Source organism: Mastomys coucha, unplaced genomic scaffold (assembly GCF_008632895.1).
Source record: "Mastomys coucha isolate ucsf_1 unplaced genomic scaffold, UCSF_Mcou_1 pScaffold6, whole genome shotgun sequence".
NCBI lineage: Eukaryota > Metazoa > Chordata > Mammalia > Rodentia > Muridae > Mastomys > Mastomys coucha.
The window spans coordinates 72796056-72809285 of NW_022196912.1; the positions used below are offsets into that span (position 1 = coordinate 72796056).

At 38.6% G+C, this 13230-nt stretch overlaps 1 long non-coding RNA gene across 7 annotated transcripts in view; it reads right to left on the reverse strand.

Moving 5' to 3' along the window:
• LOC116079980 overlaps window positions 1–13230 on the reverse strand; it is a 205338-nt gene that overhangs the window by 92850 nt on the left and 99258 nt on the right. For 6 of the 7 annotated variants that reach the window (XR_004114262.1, XR_004114266.1, XR_004114265.1 and 3 more), the window contains 2 exons: window positions 6111–6202; window positions 5255–5372 (listed from right to left, as the gene is read on the reverse strand). This is a non-coding gene — a long non-coding RNA (uncharacterized LOC116079980). Of the gene's footprint in view, window positions 1–3409; window positions 3512–5254; window positions 5373–6110; window positions 6203–13230 lie in introns of those variants that run through there. The other variant, XR_004114261.1, reaches the window with a different exon arrangement.

Genomic DNA, 13230 nt, shown 5'->3' on the forward strand with positions numbered 1-13230 from the left:
ATTGTTGCTTCCTGCTATTTTTGTTGTTAGAGTTGGAATTCTGTTCATGTGGCTATCTTCTTTTAGTTATATTAGAAGATTACTTTCTTGCTTTTACTAGGATGTGGTTTCCCTCCTTGTATTGGAGTTTTCCATTTATTATCCTTTAAATGACTGGATTTATGGAAAGATATTGTTTAAATTTGGTTTTGTCATGGAATACTTTGGTTTCTCCATCTATGGTAATTGAGAATTTGCTGGGTATAGTAACCTGGGCTGGCATTTGTGTTCTCTTAGGGTCTATATGACATCAGCCCAGGATCTTCTAGCTTTCATAGTCTCTGGTGAGAAGTCTGCTGTAATTCTGATAGGTCTGCCTTTATATGTTACTTGACTTTTTTCCCTCACTGCTTTTAAAATCCTTTCTTTGTTTTGTGCATTTTTTGCTTTGACTATTATGTGGTGGGAGGAATTTCTTTTCTGGTCCAAACAATTTGGAGTTTTGTAGGCTTCTTGTATGTTCATGGGCTTCTCTTTTATTAGGTTAGGGAAGTTTTCTTCTATAATTTTGTTGAAGATATTTACTGGCCCTTTAAGCTGGAAGTCTTCAGTCTCTTCCATACCTATTATCTTTAGGTTTGGTTTTCTCATTGTGCCTGGATTTCCTGGATGTTTGGGTTAGGAGCTTTTTGCATTTTACATTTTCTTTGACTGTTGTGTTAATGTTTTCTATGGTATCTTCTGCACCTGAGAATCTTTTTTCTATCTCTTCTATTCTGTTGATGATGCTTATTTATGGCTCCTGACTTCTTTCCTTGGTTTTCTATCTCTAGAGTTGTCTTGCTTTGTTTGATTTCTTAACTGTTTCTACTTCCATTTTTATGTCCTGGATGGTTTTGTTCACTTCCTTCAACCGTTTGTGCTTTCCTGTAATTATTTAAGGGATTTTTGTGTTTCCTTTTTAAGGGCTTTACCTGTTTACCTGTATTCTCCTGTATATCTTTAAGGAAGTTATTTATGTCCTTCTTGAATTCTTCTATCACCATCTTGAGATATGACTTTAGATCCAAGTCTTGCTTTTCTAGTGTGTTGGGGTATCTGGGACTTGCTGTGGTGGGAGTACTAGGTTCTGATGATGCCAAGTAGTCTTGGTTTCTGTTTGTAAGATTCTTGTGTTTGCCTTTTGCCATCTGTTAATTTCTTTTGTTAGATGTTCTTGCTGTCTCTGGCTAGAGCTTGTTCCTTTTTGGGTGTGTAAGCCTGTGTCAGATCTTCTGGGAGATCAGCTCTCCTCTGGCAAGACCTGTGCCTAGAGGGCTGTGGATCAGTCATCCCTCCTGGGTAAAGATGGATGAATGAAGGACTCTTTCCCAGTTGCTCTGCAGCTTCTGTGACCTGTGCCTCCAGGCTAGTCCTACTTTAGAAAGTCACCAGAGAGAAAATGGCGATCTTGTTTGATTCCTGGGATCAGAGCACTCCCTGGAGACAAGCTCTCCACTCGTGGGAAAGGTACACAGAGGGCTGTGGATCAGCTGTCCTTCCTAGTTTTAGACTGAGGTAAAAAGGATCCTGTCTCAGCTGCCCTGCTGCTTCTGCACAATGTGCCTCCCAGATGTTCTTGCCTTAGAAAGTCACTGGAGAGAAAATGGCGATCTTGCCTGAGTCCCCTGGGTCAGAGCATTCCACATGTTTCTTATACATGGATCCTTAATTACATATTTGAATATATGTACCCATGTAGGAAGAGTGTGGCTATGAACTACCTACAAATTAGTTTTTAAAATAAGAATTAAAAGAGGGACAGTCAATGAATCACAGTGGTTGGGCTAACAGTAAATAAGGAAATGGACTTATAGACATCGCTTATCTTGGTACTTGGTGTCGGAGCCTATAATTTATTAAACAAATCTCAAGATACATGCTTGTCTTATTTTCCTCTCACCAAGCTTATTGTATAAGCTCATGAAGGGCATGAGTTGTTTTTACATAAAATTGTCCTCTGGCCTCCATGCATGAGCACAAAAGTGCTAATGGACTATACATGTAAACATGAGTCTACATGTATGCACATGTCAGCAAGTAAGGTTGTGACCAGTGCTGTCCTAATGGCCTTTACAGTAGAGGACAACCAATGCAACAACTATCTCAGACTAAACCTTTATGGGCTTTCAACCAAACAGGGGCAATTTGCTCTAGAAAAGACTTGCCAACCTGCCAAGAGAGAACACAGATGGTGGGTGCAAAAAGTATATGCTTTTTGTATGTATATGCACATAAAAAAGTATGCATGCACCATAAATATCACAGCAAAACTATCAAACTCCTAGAAGAAATCATCCTGACACTGAGCTTACAAAACTTTCTTCTTTGTACCACCCAAAGTATAGGAAATAAAATGAAAAATGAATTGGATTAATAAAATTTAAAAACTGGCTACTAGAAGTCATACTCAACAGAGAAACAAATTTCAAATAATGCATCTGAAGAGGGTTTGATATTTAAAATATTTGAAAAATACAACAGAAAACAATAGTATAGCAAATTAATAATGATTTTAGTATATATTTCCACAGAAAATGCATAGAAGTATCAGACTAGTAAGCATATGTAGAGATTTTGAACATCTCTAACCAATTGGAAAATACAAATTAAAACTATAATGAAATATCATTTTCTACTCACTAAGAGGGTAACTATTAAAACACATTTACCAAAAATATAGTCAATGATAGTGGGAATCAGAGTAAATTAGAATTATGATGCAGTTTGACACAGCTTTCCTGGACTGCATAATGGAAGTTGTCCTAAACATTTATAAGATCTGGTAATCCCACTTGTGACTATCATATACCCAAATAGCTGAAGCAATAATTTTACTAAGTAATTGTAGCCTCATGTTCATAATAATAATGTTAATATTACATAAAATTAATACATAAATAATATAAATATTAAGAAACACATAGGTAACTGAAATGCTGTAGATACATAGAAATGGAACAGTATTTAACCCTCCCCAAAGGAATGCAGTTCTCACAAATGCTGTCAGGAGCCAGAAGGAGAAACAGATATTTTAGCTCAATTTGTACAAAGTAGCTGGAGTAGCCAAATCATGGAGTAGAACATAGAATAGTGGGACTGATGAAAAGCTATTGTTCCATGAAAAAAGGGTTTCAGTTTAGGAAGATGGGAAATAAAACTGTGAACAGGTGGCATGATGGTTTTGCACAAAGCAGATGTACTTATTGACAGGTAAGCACACAATTAAAATGGTGAAAGCATGATTTTTTAAAATGCTTTGTAGGTCGTACCTCAACAAACAACCAATTGCTTAATAAAAGAAATAGCAACTTTAACTCATATTGAGTCACTGAATAAAATGTTGCCACAACAGGCTTAAGAGGAAAGTCTCTTTTTTTCCAGAAAAGGAGAAATAATGACTGGTGATTTCACAGGCTTGGTTAGAGACACCAGACGGTCGATTTGCATACAAGGTCCTCATTCTGCTGTGTACGTGTTGTGTATTATGCTTCTGAGATAAAAAGAGAGAGAGAAATGAAAGGAACTTACTATTTTTTCTCTCTATTTCAGTTGTTTGTAATTTTCAGAGTACTTATATATGCCCACGCAAAAAGGCTTTCATACTTAAGGATTTTTTTTTCTCCAGTTTTCTAGCACATAAAGAAAACAAGCAAAGCTGCTGCTCTGTGAGGAATAAGAAATGACAGATTTTCTTGTTCCAGAAAGTTTGTCTTGAGGGAAGAAGCTTGGTTCCTATTTAAGGTTAAGGTGTGTATACAAGTCATAACACAGCTGGAGATCTCAGTACCTCTAACTCCAACTGCCACTGTCTGAGAGGTTTCCATTGCCTGAGTTTACTAACCTGTGAACTCACGGGTAACTCTGCTAAGTAGAATAGAGTGTTTGAATGGTGCGTGCTGTCGGATTATGCCTTAATAAAGCTTTGTGATGGTTCTACGTCTGTGAAGGTGTAAATGCAGCTATAGAAAGGTCAGGCTATTGGCACAAATAGCTTCTCTTAGCAACTCAGTGTTGAACTAGAAGACAAAAAAACCTTTGCCTGAAAACCCAGAGACAGCTGTTTGCTAGGGTTTGGGACCCAGTTCCCTGCTTCTAAAGGGCAGTACTAAATTGATCCCTCCTGCTCAAAATAGCACTGTTGCTGATCTGGGAAAAATAAATCATTGGAAAGGAAAGTGATTAATTTTTCCTAGTACTGATTTTTACTTTAATTAAATGTAAAATTTTATGAGGGTATGCATTTGTTTTGCTCTTTATTTCTCCTTGCTATTCCTAGATCCCTTAATTAAATTATGTGATGAGTAGGAAAGACCAAAACATCTCTCTCCCTCTCCTCTCTCCTTAAAGTATGTGTGTGTACACGTGTGTATGTGTGTGTGCATGCATATATGTGTGTGCATGTGTGTGTGTGCTTGTATGTGTCCATGTTTGTGTGTGTATATGCAAATATGTGTGTGTGTTTGTGTGTGTGTGTCTGTGTGTGTCTGTGTGTGTGCTTATTCTTTGTATTGATGTTGGAGTATAATGGGAGAATCTGGAATTACAAAGATCCTTTAGTATTTTTTTTTTTTTTTGGTTTTTGTTTTGTTGGCAAATGTGCCCTAAAAAGCAAATGCTGAAGAGCAATATGCTACCATTTTAAGAGTACTCATTTTTCTTTAAAAGAGGAAAAGAATAGAAAAGAAAAAGAAATCCTTGATTTTGAGTACCTATGATTTATAATAGTGCTTCTTAATTTTCTCAATCATGATAAAATCACCTAGAAAACTTGAAGAATATTGGTGTTCAGGCACCACCCTTCATTTTAATCAGCATGTACAAGACCATGATACACAGTTTTAATAATGTTCCTAATGACTCTGACCTCACATACAGGTTTAGATAATCTCTATCTAACCATTTAAAAAAAAAAAAAAAAGCATATCACCACTCCTCCACTTTGAAGTCAGAGGATTTGTCAGACTACCACTTCCTCCAGTTCTGTAACAACCAGTTTACTGTTAAAACTAACTGAGCAGAGGCTGGAGAGATGGCAAGACAGTTAAGAGCACTGGCTGTACTTCCCGAGAACCCAGGCTTTATTTCTAGCACCTGTGGATGCCCATAACTTTATATCCAGAGGATCTGACATGCTCTTCTGGGTTCTGAGAGAATGCTGCATATACCCAGACACCCAGACACAGCCCCTCACATCCCCACCCCCCTACACATATGAAAATGCCCATATACTCACAATAAGATAATTTAAGCAATTTTAAAGAAACTCTCTGTAGACATGTCAAAGCCATCTTGTACTTTCAGCCAGTTCCTGGGCCTCTTCACAGTGAGAAGAAGCAGATCCACCTGTTTCCCTGACACGATAGCAAAGAGGTCCTCTTGAGCTTCAGGATCCATGGGAACCTTCCTTATGGACCTTTCTAACGGAGACAGATACTGAGTGCTTCAAAGCAAACCTAACGGCAGGATGGGATCTTTTGCTTGTCAGTACCTCTCTGACAGGTTGAAAACTTCTGGAAACCTCTAATAACTGATTTTCCTGAGATTAACTTGGACCTTTGAGGTTACTGGAAAGCAGTGATTCTAAACTTTATTGAATGCTATTAATCACGAAGGCATGCTTTTTCAGACTAATAACAGTGCTACATATGAAATCAAATCATTAAATTCTATTGTTTCCTCAAGTCTTGCTGTTGTCACCATATTACTTTCAAAGCAACAACCATCTCCACAATTACATCTTTAGAACAAGGAGAGAAGTAATGAGCTGGCACACACAGTTCTACCCCTAAGAAGAAATACAAATTTGTTCCCCATTTTCCAAGCAAAGCCCAGGGCTGACTCTCAGGGTACACAGAGGAAGCCTAGAAAGTCAGAAAAAAGTTTGTTTTCTTTCTCTAGCTGTTAAAACCTCATGAGATCAAAACAATTGCATGCCATATTGTTTGCTTTTCTGGTCACAATATTTGCAGAACACCAAATTTGGGTTCTTTTTTTTTCATAGATTTTTTTAAAGAGTATGTGGGTGTATTGGGTCAAACTATGACCAAGGAACTAATATAAAAGAAACATTCCTTTGGAGGCTTACTTACAGTTCAGAGGTTTCATCCATTATCTTTATGGCCGGCGGCATGATATCACTCAAGACAGGTTTGGGTTCAGTAGCTGAGAACTATGTACTTATCTATAGGCAGAGAGAGAGAGAGAGATGCTGGCATTAACATGGACTTTTAAAAATTCTTAAGCCCACTTCCAAAAACACAGTACATTCAATAAGGTCACATTTCCTAATCCTTCTAACTCTTTTAAATAGTGCCACTTTCTGGTGACTTGGCATCCTATATATGAGACTATGGGGCCATTCTTATTCAAACCACCACAATGAGCTAAATTCAGCTGTCATAGTGACTTTGAGATTATTTCATTAGACTCTGAAAAAGCCTTTGATAAAATTCAACACCCTACCCCTTCCTTCATGTTAAAGGTATTAGAGAAATCAGGGATACAGGACACATACCTAAACATAATCAAAACAATATACAGCAAACTAGTAGCCAACAACAAAATTAGGGATAAGACAAGGCTCCCTATCTATTCAATATAGTACTTGAAGTTCTAGCCAGAGCAGTAAGTCAGCTAAAAGAAATCAAGGGGATACAAATTGGAAAGAACGAAGTCAAAGTATTGCTAGTTGCAGATCATGTGATAGTACACATAAGCAACCTCCAAATTCTACCTGAGAACTTCCACAGCTGATAAACACCTTCAGCAAAGTGCCTGGATACAAAATTAACTTAAAGAAATTGTTAGTCCTCCTTTATACAAGTGATAAATGGGCTGAAAAAGAAATTAGGTAACCAACACCCTTTACAATAGCCACAAATAATATAAAATATCTTGGTGTAACTCTAATCAAGCAAGTGAAAGATCTGTATAACAAGAACTTCAAGTCCCTGAAGAAAGAAATTGAAGAAGATATCCGAAGACAGAAAGATCCCCCATGCTCATGGATAGGTAGGATTGACATAATGAAAATGTCCCCCTTAACAAAAGCAATCTACAAATTCAATGCAATCAAAATTGTAACACAATTTTTATACACCGTGAAAGAGCAATTCTCAACTTCATATGGAAAAACAAAAATCCCAGGATAGCCAAAACAATCCTGAACAATAAACGAACTTCAGGAGGAATCACCATCCCGGACCTCAAGATGTACTATAGAGCAATAGTAATAAAAGCTGTATGGTATTGGTACAGAATTAAACACCTTCACCAATGAAATCAAATTGAAGACCCAGAAATAAACCCCTACAACTATAAAAACTTGACTTTTGATAAAGAAGCCCAAACTATACAATAGAAAAATGAAAGCATCTTCAACAAACAGAACTGGACTAACTGAATGTCTACATGTAGAAGAATGAAAATAGATCCATACTTCTCACCCTGCACAAAACTCAAGTCCAATTTGATCAAGAACCTCAACTTAAAACTGAATAAACTAATCTCATAGAAGAGAAAGTGGGATGTACCCTTGAATGCATTGGTACAGGAGACAAGCTCCTGAACAAAAAACAAATAGCTCAGGCTCTAAGATCAACAATTGATACATGGGACCTCATGAAACTGCAAAGTTTCTGTAAGGCAAAGGACACAAACAATAGGACAAAATAGCAGCCCAAAGTTTTGGAAAGGATCTTCACCAACCTAACACCTGACAGAGGGTTAATATCTAAAATTTACAAAGAACTCAAGAAGTTAGACACCAACAACCCAAATAACCCAATGAAAAAATGGGTTACAGAACTAAACAGAGAATTCTCAGCAGAATTCTCAAATGGCTGAGAAGTACTTAAAGAAACATTCAAAGTCCTGCCCTGAGGACCAGCAGAAAGAATGGAAATAGGCAACCTCAGGAAATAGGTGGTTGGGGGAACCCTCCAGAATGCACCAGAAACGTGGGAAGTAAGAGACTCTCAGGAATCAAAGGGAGGGACCTTGAATGAAATGTCCAACAGTAGGGAGAAGGAACTTATAGAACCCACCTGCAGCAGAAACGCAGGGCATCAAGTGAGGGATGGGGTTGCCATCCCACAGCCACATCTCTGACCCATGATTATTCCTGTCTGAAAGAATTACAGGGATGGAAATGGAGAGGAGCCTGAGGAAAAGAAGGTCCAGGGACAGGCTCAAAGTGAGATTCAGCTCAAGGGGAAGTCCCAAAGCCTGACACTATTACTGAGGCTATGGAGCCCTCACAAAGAGGGACTTATCATGACTGCCCTCCGAAAGACCCAACAAACAGAGCAAGGAGTCAGATGCAGATATTTGCACCCAACCAATGGACAGAAGCTGCTGACCGCTGTTGTTCAATTAGGGAAGGCTGAAAGAAGCTGAGGAGAAGGGCGATCCTGTAGGAGCACCAGCAGTCTCAATTAATGTGGACCCCTGAGATCTCTCAAACACTGGACCACCAAACAGACAGCATACACCAGCTGATATGAGGCCCCCAAAACACATACAGTAGAGGACTTCCAGGTCTGTGTTCATTCAGATGATGTACCTAACCCCCAAGAGACTGGAGGCCCCAGGGAGTTTAGAGGCCAGATAGGGTGGAGGTAGGGGCATCTACGGGGAGACAAGGGGGGGTAGGGTAGAGGTGTGGGATGTGGAGCAGTTAGAGGGTAGATTGAGGTGGGGGTGGGGAATGGAATATAGAGTATAAAAAATTAATTTATAAAAAAAGAAAGAAATGTTCAAAGTCCTTAGTCATCCAGGAAATGCAAAGCAAAACAGTAATGAGGTTCTATTCTACCCCCATCAGAATGGCTAAGATCAAGACCTCAAGAGATAGCACATGCTGTCAAGGTTGTAAAGCAAGGGGAACATTCATCCATTGCTTGTGAGGGTGCAAACTTGTACAACCACTTTGGAAATCAATTTGACATTTTCTCATAAAACTTGGAATAGTTCTACCTCATGACCTAGCTATACCACTCCTGGGCATATACCCAAAAGATGCTCCAACATCTCACAAAGACACTTGATCAACTATGTTCATAGCAGCTTTATTTGCAATAGCCAGAAACTGGAAACAACGTAGATGCCTCCTATCTGAAGAATGGATAAAGAAAATGTGGTACATATACACAATGGAATACTATTTGCTATTAAAAAGCAAGACATCTTGACATTTGCAGGGAAAATGGATGGAACTTGAGAATATCATCCTGAGTGGGGTAACTAAGTCCCAAAAGGACATGCATGTTATGTTCTTACTTATAATTGGATATTAGCCATAAAATACAGGTATCATGTTACCAAAGAACAGACCCAAAGAAGCTAAACAAGAAGGAAGGGCCAAGCAAGGAAGCCTGAATCTCATTTAGAAGGAGAAACAAAACAGTCATAAGAGGCAGATGGAGGGAAGAGCAGAGAGGGAGGGGAATGGGAGATTCAGGATCAGATGTGAAGAAGGAAAGGAGCAATGCCTATATGGTCAGGAAAATGAATGGAAATCTGAAAGGGATGAGGAGATGAGGAACATCTCCAAGAAGAGACAAAGACCTGGGATAAGGGAGGTGCCCAAGAGTCAATGCTGGTGAACTTAGCTGTGACTCTTTACATTGAGGAAATAGAAACCTGAAGAGGCTACCTCCTGTATCCAGACAGGACCCTCAGTGGAGCAATAAAGACACCAATCCACCCACAAAACTTTCAACCCCAAATTTATCCTGTCTACAAGTAATATAGGCACAGGGGAGGGAGCAGAGACTGAGGGAATAGCCAACCAACCTGAGATCTACCCCATGAGCAAGCACCAATCTCTAACACTATTAGTGATAGTCTGTAATGCTTACAGACAGGAACATGTTATCCTCCAAGAGGCTCCACCCAGCAGCTGACTCAGAGAGGTACGGACACCCACAGCCAAATAGTGGATGGTGCTTGGGAACTTTTGTGGAAGAATAGGAGGAAGGATTGCAGACTTGAAGTAAATAGGAACTTCACAGGAAGACCAACAGAATCAAGTAATCTGGACCCTCGGTACTCTCAGAATCTGGACCACTAACTAAAGAACATATATAGGCTGGATTTAAGCCTTCAAGCTCATATGTAGCAGATGTGCAGCTTGATCAACATGTGGGTCCTAAACAACTGGAACTAGGGCTTTCCCCAAAGCGTTGCCTGTATGTGGGATCTGCTCTACTACCTGGGTTGCCTTGTCTGGCTGCAGAGTTAGAGGATGTGCCTAGCCTTCCAGAGATTAGAAGTGTCAGGGTGGAGGTATACTCAGGGAACCCCCACCTATTCATAGGAGAAGGGGAGGAGGGAAGGGGAAGGATTCTGGGAGGTGGGGACCAGGAGAGAGACGGTGAGTGGGATGTAAATCCCACATATGTGTGAGAATATGTAATTTTTGTCTTTCTGAGACTGGATTGCTTCATTTAATGTAATCCTTTCTGGTTTCACTCATTTTTTTTCCTATAAACTTCATAATTTTCAATTTCTTATCAGTTGAGTAAAATGCATTTGTGTGTATATGCCATGTCACATTTACAAACTTGGCTAGTGTGTCTTGAGGCTGATCGGTAGAGGCAGAACCTGGTGAGGCTCAGACCTGCACTGTCTAGACTAGGGTTTTAAAATCACGTTTCTTGCTTCATGGGCTCTTGGGTCCATGAACAGGATAAATTGTATACTGAATTAAGTTTTTCTCCTTGAGGTAAGCTTGATAGAAAATACACCATATGCTGTCACCTTTTCTACACTGAAAGTAGTCTAATTAGTTACATAAAAATGGCAATATTAGAATAGATGACAGTTTTTAAACCGAATAAATATGTGATCTGGAAAGCAGGCTCAACAGCTCTTCCTGCCCCTGTGTTCCTGGGCAGAGTCCCGGCTCCCCCTTCTGGGGTTTATCTTTGTTGCTGACATTGGAGATGACTTTAGGAAGAGCACAGATTTTGAGAACACAGTCACCCAAGGTCTCTTTGGACTTTGTCCTTTGACAGTTAAATGTCAGTGAAAATCAATGAAATCATCCCCGCTATCTATTCCTTTGATTTAAAAAAAAGAAATTAAACTTTAGTTCTTTGCTTACTGTGCTGAGTGAAATAGGATCTTGAACAAACAAGGCTAAAACAATCTTTATAACATGACTTGTTTTTGCAAAGAGAGGTGAAACAATGGTAAAAACAAATAAACTGAATTCTATGAGTAGAGGAACATTTGTATGAATTATAGCTCCAGATATTATGCATATATTGGAAGAATAGACTGGATCCATATGGATTAACTCTGAGAACTGACACTAGTTTAAAGGAAAACAGCAAGGGGATTAGGGTATGGCTTTGTGGTTAAGAGACCTTCTCATTCAGAACTGGGAATCAACTCTCAACACCCACATAGTGGCTTGTAACTGCCTGCAACTCTAGTTCCAGGAGTCTGACACCATCTTCTGGCCTTTTGACTAGGCAAACACATGGCACACACACACACATCCTAATAGGTGAACATTCATACAAATAAAATAAAAATAAATTTTAAAAACTCAAAAAGAAAATACTAAACTTTTATAAACTAGTTCCATTTTGTAAAATGAATTAAAATAAAATGTGCACATCTATTTCTCTTGATTAATATTTAAACATGCTGAAAATCAACACAAGATATTCACTCACTTAACCAAACTCAGGTGTTCCCCCTTGAGCCTCAGCTTCTCAATAACACATTTCCGGTGGCACTGCATCTACACACACCTCTGCTCTACCTGACTCCCCCTCCCTTGTTCTCTTTTTCCATTGTTCCTATTCTCTCTGGTAGACTATTTTACAGAGTTTTTAAAACCATGAATTGATAAATAACACTTTATGAAGTTCATGTTCACAAGGCTCACAAATGTGAAGATTTGTTTATTTCTCTCTCTATATATATATATAATGACCAGATCAAGGTAAATATCTCACTTCCCCTTCACCAGAACGTGAGCTCCAGAAAGGTAGTGTTTTACCTTTGGTACTGTCAAGTTTAGAATAAGACATGTAAACAATATATGCTGTACAATAACTTGTTCAATAAGTACATATTGTACATATAGTACAATAGTATAGTACAATAGTACTTATACTATTAGAATTGGTTGGTGATAGATACTTAAGGTGAAGGTACAGTAGGTTGCATATACTTGGTTCTGTTTGAACTCTGTGAGATGTGCAAATCACTTTTTAAATACAGGGAACAGGATAGAAATGTGTTTAAAAAGCAGTGTAGTTGCTATACTTTCTGGTTCAACTTGATGCTCAATAAATTATTACGACTTTGCTAAACTGCTCCTTGCCTCCCTACTTTTCAATAGGTACGTCCTGTTGTATTGCTCAAGAAAAGACTTTTCTGTATTTCTTGAAATTTAGTAGTAATTTACAATGTGTTGTTAACCTTCTTAAGATATTTGTGCTTAGTTTTTTTGGCACATTTATTTACTTTTGTAAAGAGAACAGAAAACAAGGACAAATGGGTGTTTGTTTTTGAGAAAGTTGAAGAGAAATTTATTCTTCAGGGTAGCAAAGCAATACAAGAGGTAAACCAGGAGAAAGAAAGTGGGGAGAAGAAGAGAAGGCAGACAGAAGGCAAAGTGACACAAGACTAGGAGAAACCAGAAAACTGAAGAGACGTTGGGCATGGGTGTCAAGTGGACATCAAGGGCTGGATCCTAAACCAGTTGGAAAGATGGGGTCAGAAACTCAAGATGGCATATTACCAAGGTCAGGGGGTTTAATGGTCATAAAATGGGAGGAGTTTTGAGCTCCTGATGTCTTCTTAAAATGTTATGCATGTCTGAGAATCATGGTCTGTTCTCCATATACAAGTAAAGGAATTGAGACTTCCAAAGTTCAACCTTCTAGCTTATTCGGACACATTTCAACATTTCATCAGTAAACATTCATAAATACACATTTCCAACACAAAATATTGTCCTAATTTCCCTTATGGAGTTGTGATAAAACACCCCAAGCTGCTTGAGGAGAAAAAGTTTATTTTAGCTTCTCATTCATCATTGAGGGAGATTAGCGCAAGAACTTCAGAAGAAATGGATGCAGAAACCATGGAGTAACACTGCCTACTAGCTTGCTCTCTGGGTTGACTCCTCTTAGTTTTCTTTTTTTTTTATTTATTTTTTTTTTTATTTTAGATATTTTCTTTATT